Raw genomic sequence first — 24,424 nt, 5'->3', positions numbered from 1 at the left:
ACAAATCTTTTCAACTTGCCTGTACCATTGCACTGCTTTTTTCTCCAAATCTAGGGAAATCATTTGTATAGACAAATTATCTTGTCTTGTGCATGGTATGTGAACATATCCTCCTCCAGGTACTTCTCTCATAGGGAGCATTTGTACATCTTCTATACTGCTACCAAAAACATCAGGTGGTGACTGCACTCAAACTCGCTTTGTTTCTTTACTTTTGACCATCTGCCTTCCCATTTTTCTCTTTATTCCCATTTTCAAATTAATGCTATTAGCTCTTTTATCTTTAATTTCTTCCCTGGTTCTCTCATGTTCTCCACTTTTTTATCAATAAAGTCCATCCTGTAAGATTTCTGCAAAAATCCTTAAATTTCGGATATCTTTTCCATATTTCTGAACCAATTCCAGCAGTCTTTCATAGGTCAAGTTTGTTTGTCGTGTAATATCTTTACAGGCAAACAATAGTTCCTTCTCTTGGTAAGTCTCTAATCTTGAAAGGCTAAGTGTTCGCTGAATCATCTCTTCTAATTCCACTTTTAATTTGCTTACGTCCATGGACGGTTTATTTTACTGAAATTAGTTTTGAACTGAACTTGAACCTGCAACCAAATCTGAAGTGTGGGCTGAACTAGAAACTGAGGGCCAGATGTATTTTCGCACCTATACACAAAGGGGAAGAGGTCCCATGGGGACTCCTACCAATTTGCAAGTGTTTTACCACCTACTTGAAGTAGGTGGTAAACTGCGATTGTTTTGTGACTGCATGCGGTTGCAAAACAATAATACATTGGTGTTATACTCACTATTAGGAAGGGACGCCATTGGCACGCCCCTTCCTAATACCGAGTCACAAATCATATTTTGAGAGTCACTAATAGGTTAGCGACTCGCAAAATATGGTTTGTGCATGGGGCAGCACAAATAGGCCGAATTCCCGTTTGCGACCGCAAAAACACTGGTCATACATCAGCCCCTGAAGGTTGAAATGGAACTGAATTCATAGCTGAAAGTTAAACTGAAACTGGAACCATTGTTGAGTTCTGATTATTCAGAGTATTGTATCCTTTAAGCCATTCTTCAAGTTCTTAAGAATAAACTATGATTGCTCCCCTGTACTATTTAAATGTAAGCTTCAATTAGTAAAACTTGTACTTGTTCCAGGCTGTACATTTAGTACAGAGATGCCTGGAACTGAAAGACCCATTCGCACAGTTATAGCAGAAGTGTGATCATTTATTTCAGGAGGTACACTCGGTTTGGAACATCCAAAAAGTGGAAACCTTTGCACCATTTTTTGCATCAGATCAGCTTGTCTCAGATTAAGGACGACATTCACAGAAGCAGCATTATTAGTTCTGAACCATGTGGTTATGAATCCGTGGTTTTACTGTTAGTCCCAGGTACTGTATTTACTTCAGTAGATACAGTCCGATTGTGAATCATATTTACCTGTAATCCAGGCTTGTAAAGGTGCACAACAGGTCCAATAGTAATGCAAACAGTCAAAGTTTCTGGAGTAATTGAATTAACAAGGTATATAGGAGCTGACATTTCTGTCCTCTCATTCACAGGAGAAAGCAGCATTGATTCCTTTGGAACTTTAGGCATCATGGAAGCATCTGGTTCCTTAGGTGCACTAATTTGCTTCCGGTTTCTACTTTGTGTCTCATTATAGGGTGGTGGGCGATTTAGTAATAAATCTGTCATCTGTATCACTATCTTCTCCCTCTTTTCCTGTATTAGTTTTGTCTGTCTTTCAAATTATTCTTTTTCCTTTCTCTTGCTCTTAGCTTCTTACTCAACCTCTAACACTGGATACAATCGTGGGCGTTGTATTTGCTCTCCAAATTTTTTTGTTGAGAATCCCATCTAGCTTCTGCGTAATGACCCATAGTACTCCTATACCTCTCTCAGCCTTTCTCTTAATCTTATTATGTTCTCAGGTATTTAAAGCCCCATGAACAGTGGGTCTAACAAGATCTCTCATTTTGTATATTCTTTTCCTTAAATTGTCTAAAATCCTCAAATTTAGTGTCCCCTAATGAGGGAATTGTAAGTCCTCATGCTTCTCAGTCACTGTGTGCCAAAACTCGAGCCACAGACATGAATGTAATGCTTTGTCCATCATGATAAGGTTTTCTGCCATACCCTCGGATGGTAGCTCTACCTTCATTTTGGCAAATACGGTTTCCTCTTTCCTTTCTAATTTCCACACTGACTTAAAAACTTTAATTTGTATTCAATTCTTTATTTACAACTGTTTTCGGTAAATCCAGGAAATGTTATTCTCCAACAATTCACCTGTTCGACAACCTCAACCAATGACAGTGTGACTCTTAAAACGTAGTCAACCAAATCCCAACGGGGCTCTACACCAACTGACCAATCACAGTGCGGTACATTGTGATGCCAAACTCACTCCTCACAGCAGTTCATCCTGCTTTACAATCTTCTCTTGCGCATTTTTCTTAAAGTAAAATGACAGTACAATGCAAGCAACAAATTAAACTGTCTACTCCACTAAAGGATATTCACTCTCACAAGGTAACTAAACTTCCTATACTCTTTCACTCCAAATGAAACCTCAATCAGCAGGATTTCACCCTTAATTATAATATGCAGTTCCTCTGCACCTGAGATCAACCTTACCAACGTTTTACCACTAACACACAAAGAGAACGATTACCGTAGTGTTGTTGACTATGTCTCACGACCAACTGCACAAATGAACAACTTACTCATTGTCCTCCACACGGAGACAACACATAGGTAACTGTCTTGAGATCTCAGGCCACGACGGACCCATTTACAACTTCATCTTTTCACAAAAGCACCACAATCAAATACTCCACTGAACAACACTGAGCAATTTTAAATAAGTGCAATCTGAGGCAAAGCAATAGCAACAAGCCTCCCTTTTGATACTCACACTCCTTTGCTGCTGCACGTTGACTCGATCTAGAGCTCTAATCCATCAGCATTCTGTTGTGGTCACTTCTTTGACTGTCCACTCGTGGCAAATGGAGTGTTATGAGGTCATTAGGTTCTGGGAGGGAATGTGGCGGTGACTGAGGAGTGGGAAGGACCAGTTTGGCGTAGTTTCAACCATACTAATAAACCCACTTATTCTACAATTGACAGGTGTGTTTGTTTATATTAGAGCTGGACACAGCAATACTAGAAAATTGGTGATGACTTATGTTAATGTTAATGTTAAAAGTATTTCTAAAGCACTAACATTCGTCCTTAAAGGATATCATGGCGCTAAGATTAAACAATGTACAGAGAACTGACACAGGTCGATGATAATTTTAGTGAGTATTAGGGAACAGTGTGGTTTTAAGTTTTTTTCTAAAAGTAAGGTAACCATCAGTAAGTCTTAGATCTGTTGGTAAGTTATTCCACAGGTTTGCAGCCAAATGTGAGAAGGCGCGGCCGCCCGTCCTGACCTTCTTTATTCGGGTGGTCACAGCTCTTGCAGTGAATTGGGAGCGAAGATTTCTATTTGGTACATAGAAGTTGATTCTATTTTTTAGGATAGTCGGGCCAGTATTATGCAGTACACTGTGGGTGATGCACAGCATTTTAAGAGGCTCTTTCCCTCATTGGCAGCCAGTGTAGTGCTCTCAAACTACTTGTAGCGGAGTCATATTTTCTTTTGTTACATACGGCTTTTGCTGCCGCATTCTGAACGAGCTGTAACTTTGAAAATAAATAATCCGCCATGCCAACAAATAGGGAATTCCTGTAGTCGAGTCTACTAATTAATAGTGACTGAACTAAGATCTTTCTACATTCCAAGGGAATCCAGGGAAACACTCTTCGTAGCATTTTTATTAACGCGAAGCCTTTACCACAAATTGTTGTTACATGGTTTTTCATTGACAATGCATTGTCAATATGGACTCCCAAATTCCTCGCCGTCTGAGTTGGTTTAGGAGGTGTACCAAGAGTGTTGGGCCACCAGGTGTCATCCCAGAGCTGTTGGGAACCGCCGAACAATGGGATCTCCGATTTATCGGCATTTAATTTCAGACAATGGTTATGCATCCAACTAGATAATTCAGTAAAGCTGCTGAGCAGTCTTTTTTTGGAGTCTTCTTCACCATTTAAGTAAATCATTAGTTGCGTATCATCTGCATATGAGCACATGATACGCAACTAATGATTGCCTTAAATGGTGGATCCTGTGGAGGGGGCAGGATTTTAACAGCACCGACTCCTAGAACTGCGTACTGATGGCTTAAATTCCTCAGTCGACCATTTATGACTATCTCGACTCGTTTGGAAGGACCTCTGGCAGACAATTGTCATTTGTAGAAGCAGAGTCGCATTGTAACCCTTGGGATGCAGCTGTTGGCCAGTGCACATGGAGAGGACTGCAGTTTGGACTGCAGTTTGGTGATTGGAAGACACCCGTAGCTAGGTGTGTGGAGGAGACGTGCAGTCCAGCAGGAGTTAGCCATGATCATTGGCAGCCTGTGCGCAGGCTTGCCATGTGGAAGAGACATGCAATTAAGCAGGAGGACGCTGCCATCATTAGCAGCTGGTGGATCATTGTACTGACGTGCAGCCCGTGAGTGGTGGTGCCTCAAGACCACTGTTTGTGCCATCAGCATTGTTGTACTGGCGCTGAACGTACACGTCTACTGCTGGCTGGGGGTTAGGCCATCCCGCGACGCTAGGTCATCTCGATGGTAACGTGAGGAGCCACAATTTTGGACTGGACACATTATCATCTTCTAAATCGGCCAAATCCAAAGGGATATTTTTGTCAAGTCCACAGCAGGTCATCTTCATAAGATAACCGGATTGCAGTGGTATTGTGGCACACCCATTGTACTGTGTTTTTAGAGGTGTTCTTATGACGTGTGTGGTTTAGGTTGGTCCCAATTGGTGGTGTCATTTGAAAGAATTCTCTTCACAGGCTGTGGTGAATGGTTCATGTTTTTGTTCAGCTGAGGAGGTGAAGACAGATGCCCTGCTGATTGTAGTCTTCCTGTTCTTGCAGTGGTTTTGTTGCTGATGATAGTCCCACTGTAATTGCAGTGTTTTTTGTTTTAGTTGATTGTGTTAATGTGTTCTTTTAATTTGTTTTGGGAGATTTATTCTATTGTGGGAGTGGGGTACTGTGATATCTACTACAGGGATGACAGGAATGATGCAACCCCCTCCACCGTTTATAAGTGAAATGGGAGAGACAATTCTACCCTGAATAAGAAGGAAGTAACTCTTTGATTCATATTTAGTGGTAATTGGATGGTGTGCCATTACATAATTTGGGAGCTGAAGGGAGAAATATGTTTGAGATTCTGGATGATATTCTAGTAGGGTGTGCAGAGGAAGACACCCGAGATGTTTATGAAATGTCTGTAAAAATATTAGAACTGCATTTTGGTACCCAGGTTAATGTGATGTTGGAATGGCACAAATGTTTTGACCATCAACAAGAAAAAGGTGAATGCATAGGCAACTATGTAGCCTGTTTAAGGAATTTGGACAGGAGGTCTGATTTGACAGATTTGTTGGTTCACGATCAGTTAGTGCACTGTACGAACAATGTAAAAGTTCAAGAAAAACTGTTGGCTAAGAATCCTAGTAGGAAAAAAGTCATTACTGTTATAGAGGGTATCGAGCATACAGCATGTTGGGTCACAGTATTGCAGAAGGAAGACCATGATGAAGGGGGTGTCTCCAGAATCACAGCAGCAAAAAAGATGAAAAGAGTATGAAAGAGGCAAAGTCTAAATATGATACAAGTGAAATAAAGTGATATTGGTGTGGAGTACAACATACAGTAAATTACCTAAACTGTTTTGCGAAGAATGCTGTGTGTCGTCAATGTGGGAGGAGAGAGCACTTTGCCAGGGTGTGCAAAGGCTCTTCTGAAATGGGAAGTGAGAGCAAAGTGGTGCTTCCGGTGGAGGAGGTTGGTGAAGGGGTCAGGAATCTGGTATTTACTGTCACGGATAAAGGTAGGGATGAAGCAATCTCTAATGATGTGTTGTGTGACAGGGATGGTGTGAGGATGCCTGAGTGTGAAGTGGTGATTGGGGGAAAACAGTTGACTGTTCTGGTGGATTCTGGGTTACCTTACAACTTGGTTGGTGACCGTAACTGGGAGGAGGTTTTTGGAAGTTAAGGAATTAAACAAATTGAATCGGATATCAAGCCATTTGGGTTTGGTGGTGCAACCATTGATTTTATGCAATATGTCCATATGTTGATTGTTTTCAAGTAAAGGAAGACATGAGGAAAGGTGTATGTGGCTAAAAGGGGAGATTGCTTGTTGGGGTGGAGGCATCAGATAAATCTGGGCATCACTCTTAATCCTAATGCACATGAACAGGTGACATTGGTGGATGGTGGATAGGGGTACCAAGACTTTGTGTTGACATTACCTGAGTGTTTGAAGAAAGTTAGGGGAAACTGGATGGCTTTGAGCATTGTATTGTGTTGAAAAAAGGTGCTAAGCCAGTGGTGCACAAAGTGAGGAAAGTGCTACTTCTGATGTTGGAACCTCTGAAGGAAGAAGTTGGCAGATTTTTGAAGTTGAAGGTGATTGAGGACATTCAATCCTAGGAATGGCTAGCTCTTGGGTGTCATGAAAACTTAATCATTGCCTGAATCTCCTAGATTAAAGAGTTGGTACAAGGTCCATTTACTATACACGTTAAAGAATTATTGGTTTAGGAAATGCTTGTTGGTTACTTTGCTCAATTGGTTGGGACAATGCTTGTTGAACCAAGAGTACTGTTGCCCGTTATGCTGCTCCATTATGCAAATCCGTGAGAGCACGTTGGACAGGTGCGCTGAACTGTCATTGTTCTACACGTGCACAAAAGACTATAAAAGTCTTGCCGGCTGAAGACTGAACGCTTCGCTTCTTGGGCAGACAAAGCGTCACTTCAAGAGCTCAGCCTTTCCTCGCTTCCAGCCCCACCCGCCGGCTTTGTCTCTCACTCTGCTCATCTGAGATTCAGCAAGCCGGCGCCACTCACCTGATTCCCTTCCTCGGATCCAGCAATCTCCGGCGGCCTTCCATCGGAGTCGTTCTTTCCTTGGCTCCCCGGCTCCTTTTCCAGCTCCGGACTCCGGACTCCACGACTCGGCAGACTTCCGTTTCCGCCGGACCGGTTGGTCTTGAACTTCCTTGGTCCCCCGCTTTTAAGGTTCCTACTAGCAACAAACAAGTAAGACTATTTGAGCGCTGTTGCGCTGGGAACATCGGGGTAAGAAACAAACCTTGATAAAACCAATTGCGAACTGATGTAAAGACTTAAACTAACTTGATCAAAAAACAATCGTGCAATTGGTTTCTTGTGTATCTAAAACAAAAACTATTTAGTGTTTACGCCTAGTAATGTTTGAATGTTCAATGGTACTAGAGTGATTAGCAGTGAATTTAACTGCGTTTCCAGATGAACAGGCAATCTGTAAAGTCTCATAACTTATTGTATACTTGTGGGTTATTTGGGGGTTCTGTGTTCTCTCTTGTTTCTAGTCTACAGAACCAGTTACCAACTTCTACATATTTGTGTAAGGTAAGACAGAGTTATTGCATGCTGAAAGTTTGATTGTGTGCAAACTAACCAGTTGGGGACAAGTTGGGTGTTAAAGGCCGAATCTGAAAAAGCAAATCATTCACTGAATTTCTTATTTGTTCAAGGTGATATAGCAAAGCAAATGCAATTATAAGAAATGATCTAGAACTTGCACCTCGAAGTTGAGATTGGGCTTACTTCTCTGTTGGTATGTATGTCCTGAAGTGTAAAGGATATACTCTCTGAGGGTAAGAGTATAGTTAATGATAACTGTCACTTTTCTGTGTATCATTCATTCAACAGTATCAGTGATTACTAAACTGTTCCGAGAAGCCCGGTACACTTCAGGAGAGACGAACAGATATCTCGAGAAGAGATCCTGTGTTGTGTTTCTCTCTCACTTTCCCATCCCCATCCACCTCCCCTTTCCGTCCCCTTTTCCCTTTCCCTTTAGGGGCCAACTGGTTGTGTCAAGTGTCTAATTCCTTGCTACACTAGTTGGTTCTTGGAGGTATTGGGATTGGTCATCTTCGAGACGGAAACATCTGGACTCTTGCAGTGGCACTCCTGACAGAAAGCGAAGCCAAAAACAACCGTCCAAGTTTCCACTTGTAGTTGACTAATCCCATGGAGTCGGTCGACATGGATGCCACTCAGTTAGTTGAATTAGTGCGCAAAATGAATGATGAAATTCAAGATTTGCGCCTGGAAAATCAGTCTCTTAGACAGGAGCTGGATCACACCAGGGAGGAACTAGAAAACACTAGAGAGGGTTTTACAGCTTGGAGGGACAAAGGGGAAATAAGAAGACCCATTTTATCTCCACCTACGTTTGGGGCCCCTTTTCAAACTCAGAATCAAACATCAAGTTTAGGTCAAGGTCAGCCAGCCCAGATTACCGTTGTATCTCCGCAACCAGTCCCCTTAGCTAATCCAGAACGTTTTACTGGGGATAGTTCACACTACAAATCTTTTATGAGTCAATGCCAGTTGCATTTTTTGTGTAAACCCCAAATTTTCACTTCTGACACTACTAAGGTAGCCTTCATCATCTCTTATTTAGGAGGTGTGGCGGCTAACTGGGCCATGCCCTTGGTAGACAAAAATGACCCTTTGTTACATAATTTGACTCACTTTAGGAATGCAATGTCTAGTCTATTTGCTAAACATGTTTTCTTACAAGCTTCTGACAATGAGTTGTTAAATTTGCGTCAAGGCTCCCGAGATCTGATCTCTTACGTAACTACCTTTAATCGCTTGTTAGCCGAGACACAATGGCCTGAAGATAAAAGAATATCTTTATTCTATCGAGGACTTAGAGATGAGTTAAAAGACTCCCTAGCACATATAGTGAATCTACCAGATGACTTTACTGAATTCCAAGACCTCGTGGTCAAGTTGGATCATAGGTTAGGTGAAAGAAGGTCAGAAAGACCTAAGACAGATTTCAGGGCCCTACACTTCAAGGTAGAAAAGAAAAACAATGAAGACAAGAATGCTCAGGTAGAACCAATGCAGATTGGAGGCATCAAGGGACCCTTATCTCAGGAAGAAAAGGATAGAAGGAGAAAAGCTAATCTGTGTCTATATTGTGGTAAGGCGGGTCATTTCGCCAAGGAGTGCCCTTCCAGACCAGCTAAAAAGAAAGTTATGGCCACTATTCAAGATACACCACTGGAGTCGGAAAACTAGGTTTCTCGAGGGAAGGAGAGATCGTTCCCTCGGGAGAAATTAATGTCAAGATCTCACAGTACTTAACCAATGTTATTAATCACATACCACGACACTTAACCATTAGGGTAGTCTTAATTCTGACCAATCAACAGAAGCATAGCATTCCAGTACTTATTGACTCTGGAGCTACTGGGAACTTTTTTGATTTAGAATTCGCTAGAAAACTAAACCTTACGAAAGTCCCTAAGAAGGAACCAGAACCAGTACGGGCGGTTGATGGATCAGCACTTTCTTCTGGTCTCATTAGGTTCCATACCCAGCCTTTACTTCTTCTATCTGAAAATGGTCATACCGAACTAACCGTGTTTGACCTTATTAACACACCAGCCTTTGGGGTCATACTGGGTATTCCTTGGTTAGAACTTCACAACCCAAAGATCGACTGGAAGAAACGCACTGTGACTCTAGATTCACTGTTCTGTAAAGCACATTGCTACCAGGAACATAGAGATCCTAAACAACCCCTCCATTGTGCAGTCTCTCAATCAGTCCCGATAGCCTTACCACCTGAATTTCAGGATTTTTCAGATGTTTTCGACCCTGTAAAAGCTACCACGTTACCCCCTCACAGGGTTTATGATTGCAGGATTGATTTAATTCCAGGAGCAGTCCTACCTTGCAGTCGCATTTATGCTTTAACCGAGCCAGAAAATCAATACCTACGAACATACCTTGACGAACTTTTGGAGTTAGGTTTTATTCGCCATTCCACCTCACCAGTCTCTTCTCCATTATTTTTTGTAGCAAAAAAGACAGGAGACTTGAGGGCCTGCATCGACTATCGTGCTGTAAATAAGGCCACAATAAAAAATAGATATCCATTGCCCCTAATACCTGTACTCTTGAACCAAGTTAAGGGATCAACCATCTACACCAAACTAGATCTCCGCGGGGCATACCACCTGATACGTGTAAAGGAAGGTGACGAATGGAAGACCGCCTTCCGCACAAAATTTGGTCTATTTGAATATACAGTGATGACTTTTGGCCTTTGCAATGCCCCAGCAGCATTCCAATATTTCATTAACGAAGTTTTGCATGATCTGTTGGATATCTGCGTCATTGTATATATTGATGACATTCTAATCTTTTCCAAAACACCTGCGGATCATGTGATACATGTCAGGTCAGTCCTCCAAAAACTACGAGATAACTCATTATTCGCCAAATTGGAGAAGTGTGTGTTTAACACACCTAAAGTTGAATTCTTAGTTTACTGGTTGTCCCCCGAAGGAATCGTTATGGATCCTAAAAAAGTAAAGGCAATTTTGGACTGGCCAATTCCCACCTCTATAAAAGAAGTACAAAGAATTCTAGGGTTCGCCAACTTTTATAGGAGATTTATCTCTAAATTCTCAGAAATTGTTGTTCCAATCACCAGTCTGTTAAAGAAAGGGAAGAAATTTCAGTGGAATTCTGAAGCAGAAGATGCCTTTGACCTTCTGAAAAAGGCTTTCACCTCTGCTCCAATTTTGAAGCATGCAGACCCCGATAGACCGTTTTTTGTAGAAGCTGATGCCTCACAAACTGCAATTGGGGGGGTTCTTCTGCAAAAAGATGTAAACTCCGGTAACTTCCACCCAATAGCCTTTTACTCCAGGAAGTTATTACCAGCCGAACAGAATTACACGATTGCAGAACGTGAGCTTCTGGCTATCAAGGCAGTCTTCCAAGAGTGGAGGCATCACCTCTTGGGAGCCAAACATACAATAACAGTCTTCTCAGATCACAAAAATTTACAGTTTTACTCCACAGTGAAAGCCTTCACACCTCGACAGATGAGATGGTTACAATTCTTTAGTGAATTTGATTTCTTAATCACCTATCGACCAGGAGCCAAACAGTTACTATCAGATACCCTTTCACGCCTAGTCTGTGACAAACACAAGGAATTGGATAAGGAGGAACTGAGTATCATTCCTGAAGAAAAAATCTGCGCAGAAATTTCTCAGGGTGATTTTTTATCCGAACTCAAGGAACAGATAAAGGAATTAGATCAAAAGAAATCGCTGGAACAAAAACAAGCAACAGTTTCAGAAGGGCTATTTTTTCTAAAAGACAGACTGTTTATTCCTACTAAAGGTTTGAGAGAACAAGTAATAAAATGGAGTCATGACTCAGCTATCACAGCCCACCCAGGTATTAACAAAACAGTTGAATTGTGTGAAAGACATTTTTGGTGGAAAAATATGAAAGCAGACATCCAACAATACATCCTAGCTTGTCCGGTATGTGCTCGACAAAAGTGTTCACATTCCTTACCTAAGGGTTTACTGCAACCTCTGGAAGTTCCTCCAACACCCTGGCACACTATCAGCTTAGATTTCATTACTGATCTACCCAAATCATCAGGCATGACCACAATTCTAGTAGTGGTAGATTTATTGTCAAAGATGGGACACTTCATTCCTTTACCAAAACTCCCTTCAGCAGTTGAATTCAGTAATGTGTTTCTGACAAACATAGTTAAGTTACATGGTTTACCGCAAAAGATCATATCTGACAGAGGTCCACAATTTCTATCAAAATTTTGGAAACAGTTGAGTGGTCAGTTGGGTATAGATTTGGCACTTTCATCGGCCTTTCACCCACAAACTGACGGTCAGACTGAAAAAGTTAATCAGTATCTGGAACAAAGTTTGCGCTGTCTAACCACTACGCTATCTACAGAATGGACAGAAGCCTTACCATTGGCAGAATTCACATATAACAACACAGTACAATCAGCTCTAGGTTGCTTCCATGTTTTATTTCCTCACTGGTTTACATCCCAGAACACTACCAGTAATTTTCCCAGAAAACAAATCGGATATGCCAGCTGTATCTGAAAGGTTAGCTAGTTTACGGAAATTCCAAGAACACGTCAAACAGACACTAATAACACAGAAAGCCAGAATGAAATGGTACGCGGATCAACATAGGAAACCAGCACCAGATTATAAACCTGGGGATCAGGTATGGTTGTCAACTAGGAATATACAATTAGAGGGACCTAGAAAATTAAAGCCTCGTTTCATAGGCCCGTTTTCTATTGAAAAAATAATAAACCCAGTATCTGTAAAATTAAGTCTACCTCAAGAGTATAAAATACATCCAGTATTTCATGTATCCTTGCTCAAACCTGTACACCCGGGCACTCGTCCTGATACACCACCTCCTCCAATCATTGTAGGTGATCATGTGGAATACGAAGTCAAGAAAATCCTGGATTCTAAAAGAATCAGAGGACGTTTGTATTACTTGATTGATTGGAAGGGGTATGATAGCTCAGAAAGATCTTGGGAACCAGAAACTAGTGTTCATGCTCCTCGTTTGATTCGTTCGTTTCACGCAATGAATCCAGACAAACCACGACCTCTGAGAAGGCCTTTGGGGGGGGGGAACTGTCATGAAAACTTAATCATTGCCTGAATCTCCTAGATTAAAGAGTTGGTACAATGTCCATTTACTATACACGTTAAAGAATTATTGGTTTAGGAAATGCTTGTTGGTTACTTTGCTCAATTGGTTGGGACAATGCTTGTTGAACCAAGAGTACTGTTGCCCGTTATGCTGCTCCGTTATGCAAATCCGTGAGAGTACGTTGGACAGGTGCGCTGAACTGTCATTGTTCTACACGTGCACAAAAGACTATAAAAGTCTTGCCGGCTGAAGACTGAACGCTTCGCTTCTTGGGCAGACAAAGCGTCACTTCAAGAGCTCAGCCTTTCCTCGCTTCCAGCCCGCCCGCCGGCTTCGTCTCTCACTCTGCTCATCTGAGATTCAGCAAGCCGGCGCCACTCACCTGATTCCCTTCCTCGGATCCAGCAATCTCCGGCGGCCTTCCATCGGAGTCGTTCTTTCCTTGGCTCCTCGGCTCCTTTTCCAGCTCCGGACTCCGGACTCCACGACTCGGCAGACTTCCGTTTCCGCCGGACCGGTTGGTCTTGAACTTCCTTGGTCCCCCGCTTTTAAGGTTCCTACTAGCAACAAACAAGTAAGACTATTTGAGCGCTGTTGCGCTGGGAACATCGGGGTAAGAAACAAACCTTGATAAAACCAATTGCGAACTGATGTAAAGACTTAAATTAACTTGATCAAAAAACAATCGTGCAATTGGTTTCTTGTGTATCTAAAACAAAAACTATTTAGTGTTTACGCCTAGTAATGTTTGAATGTTCAATGGTACTAGAGTGATTAGCAGTGAATTTAACTGCGTTTCCAGATGAACAGGCAATCTGTAAAATCTCATAACTTATTGTATACTTGTGGGTTATTTGGGGGTTCTGTGTTCTCTCTTGTTTCTAGTCTACAGAACCAGTTACCAACTTCTACATATTTGTGTAAGGTAAGACAGAGTTATTGCATGCTGAAAGTTTGATTGTGTGCAAACTAACCAGTTGGGGACAAGTTGGGTGTTAAAGGCCGAATCTGAAAAAGCAAATCATTCACTGAATTTCTTATTTGTTCAAGGTGATATAGCAAAGCAAATGCAATTATAAGAAATGATCTAGAACTTGCACCTCGAAGTTGAGATTGGGCTTACTTCTCTGTTGGTATGTATGTCCTGAAGTGTAAAGGATATACTCTCTGAGGGTAAGAGTATAGTTAATGATAACTGTCACTTTTCTGTGTATCATTCATTCAACAGTATCAGTGATTACTAAACTGTTCCGAGAAGCCCGGTACACTTCAGGAGAGACGAACAGATATCTCGAGAAGAGATCCTGTGTTGTGTTTCTCTCTCACTTTCCCATCCCCATCCACCTCCCCTTTCCGTCCCCTTTTCCCTTTCCCTTTAGGGGCCAACTGGTTGTGTCAAGTGTCTAATTCCTTGCTACACTAGTTGGTTCTTGGAGGTATTGGGATTGGTCATCTTCGAGACGGAAACATCTGGACTCTTGCAGTGGCACTCCTGACAGAAAGCGAAGCCAAAAACAACCGTCCAAGTTTCCACTTGTAGTTGACTAATCCCATGGAGTCGGTCGACATGGATGCCACTCAGTTAGTTGAATTAGTGCGCAAAATGAATGATGAAATTCAAGATTTGCGCCTGGAAAATCAGTCTCTTAGACAGGAGCTGGATCACACCAGGGAGGAACTAGAAAACACTAGAGAGGGTTTTACAGCTTGGAGGGACAAAGGGGAAATAAGAAGACCCATTTTATCTCCACCTACGTTTGGGGCCCCTTTTCAAACTCAGAATCAAACATCAAGTTTAGGTCAAGGTCAGCCAGCCCAGATTACCGTTGTATCTCCGCAACCAGTCCCCTTAGCTAATCCAGAACGTTTTACTGGGGATAGTTCACACTACAAATCTTTTATGAGTCAATGCCAGTTGCATTTTTTGTGTAAACCCCAAATTTTCACTTCTGACACTACTAAGGTAGCCTTCATCATCTCTTATTTAGGAGGTGTGGCGGCTAACTGGGCCATGCCCTTGGTAGACAAAAATGACCCTTTGTTACATAATTTGACTCACTTTAGGAATGCAATGTCTAGTCTATTTGCTAAACATGTTTTCTTACAAGCTTCTGACAATGAGTTGTTAAATTTGCGTCAAGGCTCCCGAGATCTGATCTCTTACGTAACTACCTTTAATCGCTTGTTAGCCGAGACACAATGGCCTGAAGATAAAAGAATATCTTTATTCTATCGAGGACTTAGAGATGAGTTAAAAGACTCCCTAGCACATATAGTGAATCTACCAGATGACTTTACTGAATTCCAAGACCTCGTGGTCAAGTTGGATCATAGGTTAGGTGAAAGAAGGTCAGAAAGACCTAAGACAGATTTCAGGGCCCTACACTTCAAGGTAGAAAAGAAAAACAATGAAGACAAGAATGCTCAGGTAGAACCAATGCAGATTGGAGGCATCAAGGGACCCTTATCTCAGGAAGAAAAGGATAGAAGGAAAAAAGCTAATCTGTGTCTATATTGTGGTAAGGCGGGTCATTTCGCCAAGGAGTGCCCTTCCAGACCAGCTAAAAAGAAAGTTATGGCCACTATTCAAGATACACCACTGGAGTCGGAAAACTAGGTTTCTCGAGGGAAGGAGAGATCGTTCCCTCAGGAGAAATTAATGTCAAGATCTCACAGTACTTAACCAATGTTATTAATCACATACCACGACACTTAACCATTAGGGTAGTCTTAATTCTGACCAATCAACAGAAGCATAGCATTCCAGTACTTATTGACTCTGGAGCTACTGGGAACTTTTTTGATTTAGAATTCGCTAGAAAACTAAACCTTACGAAAGTCCCTAAGAAGGAACCAGAACCAGTACGGGCGGTTGATGGATCAGCACTTTCTTCTGGTCTCATTAGGTTCCATACCCAGCCTTTACTTCTTCTATCTGAAAATGGTCATACCGAACTAACCGTGTTTGACCTTATTAACACACCAGCCTTTGGGGTCATACTGGGTATTCCTTGGTTAGAACTTCACAACCCAAAGATCGACTGGAAGAAACGCACTGTGACTCTAGATTCACTGTTCTGTAAAGCACATTGCTACCAGGAACATAGAGATCCTAAACAACCCCTCCATTGTGCAGTCTCTCAATCAGTCCCGATAGCCTTACCACCTGAATTTCAGGATTTTTCAGATGTTTTCGACCCTGTAAAAGCTACCACGTTACCCCCTCACAGGGTTTATGATTGCAGGATTGATTTAATTCCAGGAGCAGTCCTACCTTGCAGTCGCATTTATGCTTTAACCGAGCCAGAAAATCAATACCTACGAACATACCTTGACGAACTTTTGGAGTTAGGTTTTATTCGCCATTCCACATCACCAGTCTCTTCTCCATTATTTTTTGTAGCAAAAAAGACAGGAGACTTGAGGGCCTGCATCGACTATCGTGCTGTAAATAAGGCCACAATAAAAAATAGATATCCATTGCCCCTAATACCTGTACTCTTGAACCAAGTTAAGGGATCAACCATCTACACCAAACTAGATCTCCGCGGGGCATACCACCTGATACGTGTAAAGGAAGGTGACGAATGGAAGACCGCCTTCCGCACAAAATTTGGTCTATTTGAATATACAGTGATGCCTTTTGGCCTTTGCAATGCCCCAGCAGCATTCCAATATTTCATTAACGAAGTTTTGCATGATCTGTTGGATATCTGCGTCATTGTATATATTGATGACATTCTAATCTTTTCCAAAACACCTGCGGATCATGTGATACATGTCAGGTCAGTCCTCCAAAAACTACGAGATAACTCATTATTCGCCAAATTGGAGAAGTGTGTGTTTAACACACCTAAAGTTGAATTCTTAGTTTACTGGTTGTCCCCCGAAGGAATCGTTATGGATCCTAAAAAAGTAAAGGCAATTTTGGACTGGCCAATTCCCACCTCTATAAAAGAAGTACAAAGAATTCTAGGGTTCGCCAACTTTTATAGGAGATTTATCTCTAAATTCTCAGAAATTGTTGTTCCAATCACCAGTCTGTTAAAGAAAGGGAAGAAATTTCAGTGGAATTCTGAAGCAGAAGATGCCTTTGACCTTCTGAAAAAGGCTTTCACCTCTGCTCCAATTTTGAAGCATGCAGACCCCGATAGACCGTTTTTTGTAGAAGCTGATGCCTCACAAACTGCAATTGGGGGGGTTCTTCTGCAAACAGATGTAAACTCCGGTAACTTCCACCCAATAGCCTTTTACTCCAGGAAGTTATTACCAGCCGAACAGAATTACACGATTGCAGAACGTGAGCTTCTGGCTATCAAGGCAGTCTTCCAAGAGTGGAGGCATCACCTCTTGGGAGCCAAACATACAATAACAGTCTTCTCAGATCACAAAAATTTACAGTTTTACTCCACAGTGAAAGCCTTCACACCTCGACAGATGAGATGGTTACAATTCTTTAGTGAATTTGATTTCTTAATCACCTATCGACCAGGAGCCAAACAGTTACTATCAGATACCCTTTCACGCCTAGTCTGTGACAAACACAAGGAATTGGATAAGGAGGAACTGAGTATCATTCCTGAAGAAAAAATCTGCGCAGAAATTTCTCAGGGTGATTTTTTATCCGAACTCAAGGAACAGATAAAGGAATTAGATCAAAAGAAATCGCTGGAACAAAAACAAGCAACAGTTTCAGAAGGGCTATTTTTTCTAAAAGACAGACTGTTTATTCCTACTAAAGGTTTGAGAGAACAAGTAATAAAATGGAGTCATGACTCAGCTATCACAGCCCACCCAGGTATTAACAAAACAGTTGAATTGTGTGAAAGACATTTTTGGTGGAAAAATATGAAAGCAGACATCCAACAATACATCCTAGCTTGTCCGGTATGTGCTCGACAAAAGTGTTCACATTCCTTACCTAAGGGTTTACTGCAACCTCTGGAAGTTCCTCCAACACCCTGGCACACTATCAGCTTAGATTTCATTACTGATCTACCCAAATCATCAGGCATGACCACAATTCTAGTAGTGGTAGATTTATTGTCAAAGATGGGACACTTCATTCCTTTACCAAAACTCCCTTCAGCTGTTGAATTCAGTAATGTGTTTCTGACAAACATAGTTAAGTTACATGGTTTACCGCAAAAGATCATATCTGACAGAGGTCCACAATTTCTATCAAAATTTTGGAAACAGTTGAGTGGTCAGTTGGGTATAGATTTGGCACTTTCATCGGCCTTTCACCCACAAACTGACGGTCAGACTGAAAAAGTTAATCAGTATCTGGAACAAAGTTTGCGCTGTCTAACCACTACGCTATCTACAGAATGGACAGAAGCCTTACCATTGGCAGAATTCACATATAACAACACAGTACAATCAGCTCTAGGTTGCTTCCATGTTTTATTTCCTCACTGGTTTACATCCCAGAACACTACCAGTAATTTTCCCAGAAAACAAATCGGATATGCCAGCTGTATCTGAAAGGTTAGCTAGTTTACGGAAATTCCAAGAACACGTCAAACAGACACTAATAACACAGAAAGCCAGAATGAAATGGTACGCGGATCAACATAGGAAACCAGCACCAGATTATAAACCTGGGGATCAGGTATGGTTGTCAACTAGGAATATACAATTAGAGGGACCTAGAAAATTAAAGCCTCGTTTCATAGGCCCGTTTTCTATTGAAAAAATAATAAACCCAGTATCTGTAAAATTAAGTCTACCTCAAGAGTATAAAATACATCCAGTATTTCATGTATCCTTGCTCAAACCTGTACACCCGGGCACTCGTCCTGATACACCACCTCCTCCAATCATTGTAGGTGATCATGTAGAATACGAAGTCAAGAAAATCCTGGATTCTAAAAGAATCAGAGGACGTTTGTATTACTTGATTGATTGGAAGGGGTATGATAGCTCAGAAAGATCTTGGGAACCAGAAACTAGTGTTCATGCTCCTCGTTTGATTCGTTCGTTTCACGCAATGAATCCAGACAAACCACGACCTCTGAGAAGGCCTTTGGGGGGGGGGAACTGTCATGAAAACTTAATCATTGCCTGAATCTCCTAGATTAAAGAGTTGGTACAATGTCCATTTACTATACACGTTAAAGAATTATTGGTTTAGGAAATGCTTGTTGGTTACTTTGCTCAATTGGTTGGGACAATGCTTGTTGAACCAAGAGTACTGTTGCCCGTTATGCTGCTCCGTTATGCAAATCCATGAGAGTACGTTGGACAGGTGCGCTGAACTGTCATTGTTCTACACGTGCACAAAAGACTATAAAAGTCTTGCCGGCTGAAGACTGAACGCTTCGCTTCTTGGGCAGACAAAGCGTCACTTCAAGAGCTCAGCCTTTCCTCGCTTCCAGCCCCGCCCGCCGGCTTCGTCTCTCACTCTGCTCATCTGAGATTCAGCAAGCCGGCGCCACTCACCTGATTCCCTTCCTCGGATCCAGCAATCTCCGGCGGCCTTCCATCGGAGTCGTTCTTTCCTTGGCTCCCCGGCTCCTTTTCCAGCTCCGGACTCCGGACTCCACGACTCGGCAGACTTCCGTTTCCGCCGGACCGGTTGGTCTTGAACTTCCTTGGTCCCCCGCTTTTAAGGTTCCTACTAGCAACAAACAAGTAAGACTATTTGAGCGCTGTTGCGCTGGGAACATCGGGGTAAGAAACAAACCTTGATAAAACCAATTGCGAACTGATGTAAAGACTTAAATTAACTTGATCAAAAAACAATCGTGCAATTGGTTTCTTGTGTATCTAAAACAAAAACTATTTAGTGTTTACGCCTAGTAATGTTTGAATGTTCAATGGTACTAGAGTGATTAGCAGTGAATTTAACTGCGTTTCCAGATGAACAGGCAATCTGTAAAGTCTCATAACTTATTGTATACTTGTGGGTTATTTGGGGGTTCTGTGTTCTCTCTTGTTTCTAGTCTACAGAACCAGTTACCAACTTCTACATATTTGTGTAAGGTAAGACAGAGTTATTGCATGCTGAAAGTTTGATTGTGTGCAAACTAACCAGTTGGGGACAAGTTGGGTGTTAAAGGCCGAATCTGAAAAAGCAAATCATTCACTGAATTTCTTATTTGTTCAAGGTGATATAGCAAAGCAAATGCAATTATAAGAAATGATCTAGAACTTGCACCTCGAAGTTGAGATTGGGCTTACTTCTCTGTTGGTATGTATGTCCTGAAGTGTAAAGGATATACTCTCTGAGGGTAAGAGTATAGTTAATGATAACTGTCACTTTTCTGTGTATCATTCATTCAACAGTATCAGTGATTACTAAACTGTTCCGAGAAGCCCGGTACACTTCAGGAGAGACGAACAGATATCTCGAGAAGAGATCCTGTGTTGTGTTTCTCTCTCACTTTCCCATCCCCATCCACCTCCCCTTTCCGTCCCCTTTTCCCTTTCCCTTTAGGGGCCAACTGGTTGTGTCAAGTGTCTAATTCCTTGCTACACTAGTTGGTTCTTGGAGGTATTGGGATTGGTCATCTTCGAGACGGAAACATCTGGACTCTTGCAGTGGCACTCCTGACATTGGGATTTTGGCACCCAAGAATGGAGGTAGAAATGTGAGAATGTGCGTGGCTTGCCGGGCGGACATGACGGACGCGAGTTAGAGAGCTCCGTCCAGCCTGAAACTTATCCTGACTTTATCCTGGCTCCCCCGGATGTGCAACTGTTCCTGGACGGGGCATATGGTCTCCTGACCTCGGCGGCGACAACCCGGGGCCCGATTCTGGAAGCCCGATGGTCGGCGAGCCGGCACTGCTGTTTAAGAGAGCTGCGGCCTGGTGACCGCATCGGAAGCCGGGGACTGCCATGAAGAGGGCCCGGGAGGCAGCGGTGGGCGGCGCCCAGCAGTAGGAAGGCGGCGGACGGCCTGGGATTGGTCGCGGGCAGTGGCTGCATTGGACGGGGGCAGTTCGGCCCGGACCCCGGTGGGAGGCGCTCCTCCGGTGAGAACCCGGTGGGGGAGCGCACCGCATCGAGCCCGGGACCCTGCTGAGCCGGGAACCGGCGGCGCAACAGCCCTGGGAGCCGCAGCCGCCATCTTAGCGGTCAGTGGCAATGAGACTTGATCTGCAGAGGCCTGGAGCGGGGGCCCCCCTTCCCCTGGGTCACCCTAGTATCTGACGGCGGATGTGATCGGCGGCCTTATCGGGCCGCGGCGGTGAGTGGTGACGGATTTGGTGCCTGGGCAGCTGTAGCGATCTACGTCCGAGAGGCGCGGCCCGGGGCTTGTGTAGGTGGCCTGGAACTGTGGGGCCTGAATTCCTCTGGTGCCATTGGCAGTGGCGAGTACTGCTGAGACCTGTGACAGCGTATCCTGCGGGGCACACACGGTGGAGCGGTGGCGCACAGGACCCTGAGGGGTCACCATATTGTTGGCGCCATTGATCGCCGAGGGGCCATCATACTGGAGGTATTTGCGGCACGACTCCCCTCAACTTTCCTGCCTGATGTCGGTGTCATCCCCCCGGAGGTGGCCCTCGCTGGAACCAGTCCGGGTGTCGGGCTTGGGAGAGCCAACCCTTGTTGTCACAGGTGCTAGGAGCTGCGGCGGCCGTCCCATTCCTGGGTCCCTCAGCGAGGGGCCAGTGGGGGCTCGCCATGACGAGGGGCATGGGAGGAAGCGCCCTGACCACACAGGGACCCATAGACAAATTCACCGGGCCCGGGAAGGCGGGCGGCGTGGTGGGCCAGATGCAGAAGTCCCCACCGGACAATGCGGCGCTGCTGGTGGCTATTACCCAAACCAGGGACATGCTGGATGCCAAGATCGGCGCAGTTGGGTCTGATGTAATGCTGCTGCGGCAAGATTTGCGCAACGCAGTGTCCCGTATAACGGAGGCGGAGGCACGTGTGTCGGGAGTGGAGGACGATGTCACTATCCTTAAGCAGAAGGTGGCGAAGTTGGAGAGTACGCAGAGGGGCCTGGCGCTACGTGTTGAGGATGCCGAAGGAAGGGCCAGGCGCAACAACTTGCGCTTTGTGGGTTTTCCGGAGGGATGCAAATCTGGCAACATGGAGTGCTTCCTCACGCAGTGGTTGGAGAGCTGGCTCCCTCCGGATACCTTATTGCGCAGCTTTGTGGTCGAATGGGCGCACAGGGCGCTCGCCCAGAAGCCGCCGGTGGGAGCTCGGTCCTGACCGGTTATAGCGTGGCTCTTGAACTATTTTGATCGGGACACGATTCTGAAGCAGGCGCGCGCCAAGGAACCTCTACTCTACGACAATCAGTGGATTTTGGTATTTCTTAACTACAAGCGCCTGGTGCAGCAGCAGCGCCAATCTTTCTTGGCGGCCAAGGCCTGGCTGCGCGAGCTCAAGCTGCCGTACGCACTGCTGTTTCCGGCGCGCCTCCGGGTGGTCTTCCAGTCTCGTACTCTGTTCTTTGATACCCCGGAGGACGTCTTTAAGTGGACGGAAGCGACTGTGCGGGTGAGGGCCCATACGCCACCTGGACGGCATTCTGACTCCTCCGTGAGTGAGGGGCCACAGCAGGGCTCACAGAGACAGTGCAGACAGGGTAGCAGGAACGCCAGATCTCAGCGGCGGTCGCTGTCCTGCAGTCCGGAGTTGGTGGACGAAGCGGCGACGCAGCTGCCGAGCGTGGGCTCGTCAGACCCGGTCAGCAAATATCAGGTGGAAGAATCCTCTTAACTGGACAATGCGTACCATATTGCAGGATTACTGAGGGAGCCCGTGCGTGGGCTCGGACCCTATTGACTCCAAACCCATAGGCAGCTGTTTGGACTGTCATGGGTGGTAAGTTAGGGATCCATTGGTGGGATGGGCCCGGGTCCCCCCGTTGGGGGCCTGGTCCCCGTCTCAATGCGACAGGTGTTAATTGAGGTATGGGGTGGGGGGGGTCGTTACGGGTTGGGGTAGTTTGGGTTGGGGGTTGCAATGCGCTTGTGAACTGGGTTTTGCACAGAGGGTCCACTCTCCATCTGGTCTGCAGGATGGGGCACAGTATTTGCATGCTTTTCAATGGATAGTGAGCGGATAGCTGTCTCTGGGTCCACTGGCGCACCTCCGTATTTTCAGCTGGAATGCTCAAGGGCTCCTGGACAAAATTAGGCGGGGGCGGTGCTGTATCATGCCAAGAGGGTTGGGGCGGACGTGCTCCTCTTGCAAGAAACTCATCTACTGGGCTCCAAGGTTCTTTGCTTACAGCACTATGGCTACCAACAGGTATTTCATGCAGGCTTTACTCAGGGGTCCAAGGGGGTTGCCATTCTTATCCTTCGCAGGGTCCCCTACACGCACGCACAGCAGTGGTTGGATGGGCAGGGGCGCTTTGTCTTTGTCAGGGGGATGATTGGAGATGTCCCGAGTGTGCTAGGCGGTGTATACGCCCCGCCCCCCCTTGCAGTGGCATCTAGTGGAGCGCTTGTTGACACTATGGTCCGACATGCCTGAAGTGGTGTCAGCTGTAGTGGGGGACTAGAACGATGTTATGGATCTCTCCCAGGACAGACACAGGGCTGGTGCGGGTAGGGGGGGCACTCATCCCACGTGATTGCACGCGCTAGTTGCCAGCCTTGACTGGGTGGACACATGGAGGCTTTGTCATGGGGCTGAGAGGGGGTTCACCTACTTATCGTTGGTTCATGAGTCATTCTCCAGTATAGACTTCCTCTTTGTCCCTAGGGGGATGGCCTCGCGAGTGGCCACTACTGGCATTCTCCCGAGGGGACTATGCGACCATTCCATGATCTATGTGGTATTGCAGCTGGATGGGAGGCGGTCGCCCTTCCGTTGGCACCTCTCTGTGTGGCACTTGTTGAGTGAAGGATATGACAATGGCATGCGAGCTGCGATTGCAGATTTCCTGGTCACGAATGTGGGCTCTGTGTCTAGTGCGACAGTGGTCTGGGAAGCAATGAAGCCCACCCTCCGGGGCGTGGATATAGCCTGGTGTACAGCAGCTCGCCGGCAGCGCAGGGAGGAATTGACACAGGCAGAAGCGGAGATTGAAAGGCTGGACCGCAAGAGTAGGGAGGCGAATGGGGGTGGGGTTGCAACGCCTGCTCCAGGCGCAGCAGTCCTACGCCGCTGTCCTCCTGGAAGAAGCGAAGCAGGTTTGGCTGCCGACACGCAGCAGGATCTGCCAATGGGGGATATATCCGGCAAAATGTTGCATAGGCTGTGCCAGGGCAATTTTAGCCCCCAGGCCCTCCCAGAAGTGCTTGATGTTAGTGGAGTGCCGCTGTTGCATCCCCAGGCTATAGCAGATAGCTTTGCCGATTACTACGCGGCCCTGTATGCCCCTCAAGAAAGCCTGGCGGAGGACTGGGTGGAGAGGTTCATCGCAGACCTTCCGCCGAAGGCGGTCTCTGATGAGACGCATCAACAGCTGGACCTTCCCCTTGCGGACGAGGAACTGGGAGGTGCTCTGGGGGAGCTTAATTCAGGAAAAGCCCCTGGCCCAAACGGGTTCCCCAGTGAATTTTTTAGGAAATATTTTCTTCAACTGGCCCCTCACTATCGGGCGGTGGTGGAAGAATCCAGGGAGGCGGGCCAGATTCCCCCGGATTGGAGGCATGCGGAAGTGGTTGTCTTTCAGAAGCCGGGCAGGCCCCCGGAACACCACGCGTCAAACCGTCCAATTTCCCTGGACTGGGCTCCCGGTGCCTCCGACAGAATTGCGCTGTATGCCGATGATATCCTCTTCTTTTTGACTGACTTGGATAGATCGGGACCTCGGATACTGG

Source organism: Lissotriton vulgaris, chromosome 3_1 (genome assembly GCF_964263255.1).
Source record: "Lissotriton vulgaris chromosome 3_1, aLisVul1.2, whole genome shotgun sequence".
Lineage (NCBI taxonomy): Eukaryota > Metazoa > Chordata > Amphibia > Caudata > Salamandridae > Lissotriton > Lissotriton vulgaris.
The sequence above is the reverse complement of the archived record's forward strand: the minus strand, read 5'-3'. Positions refer to the sequence as shown.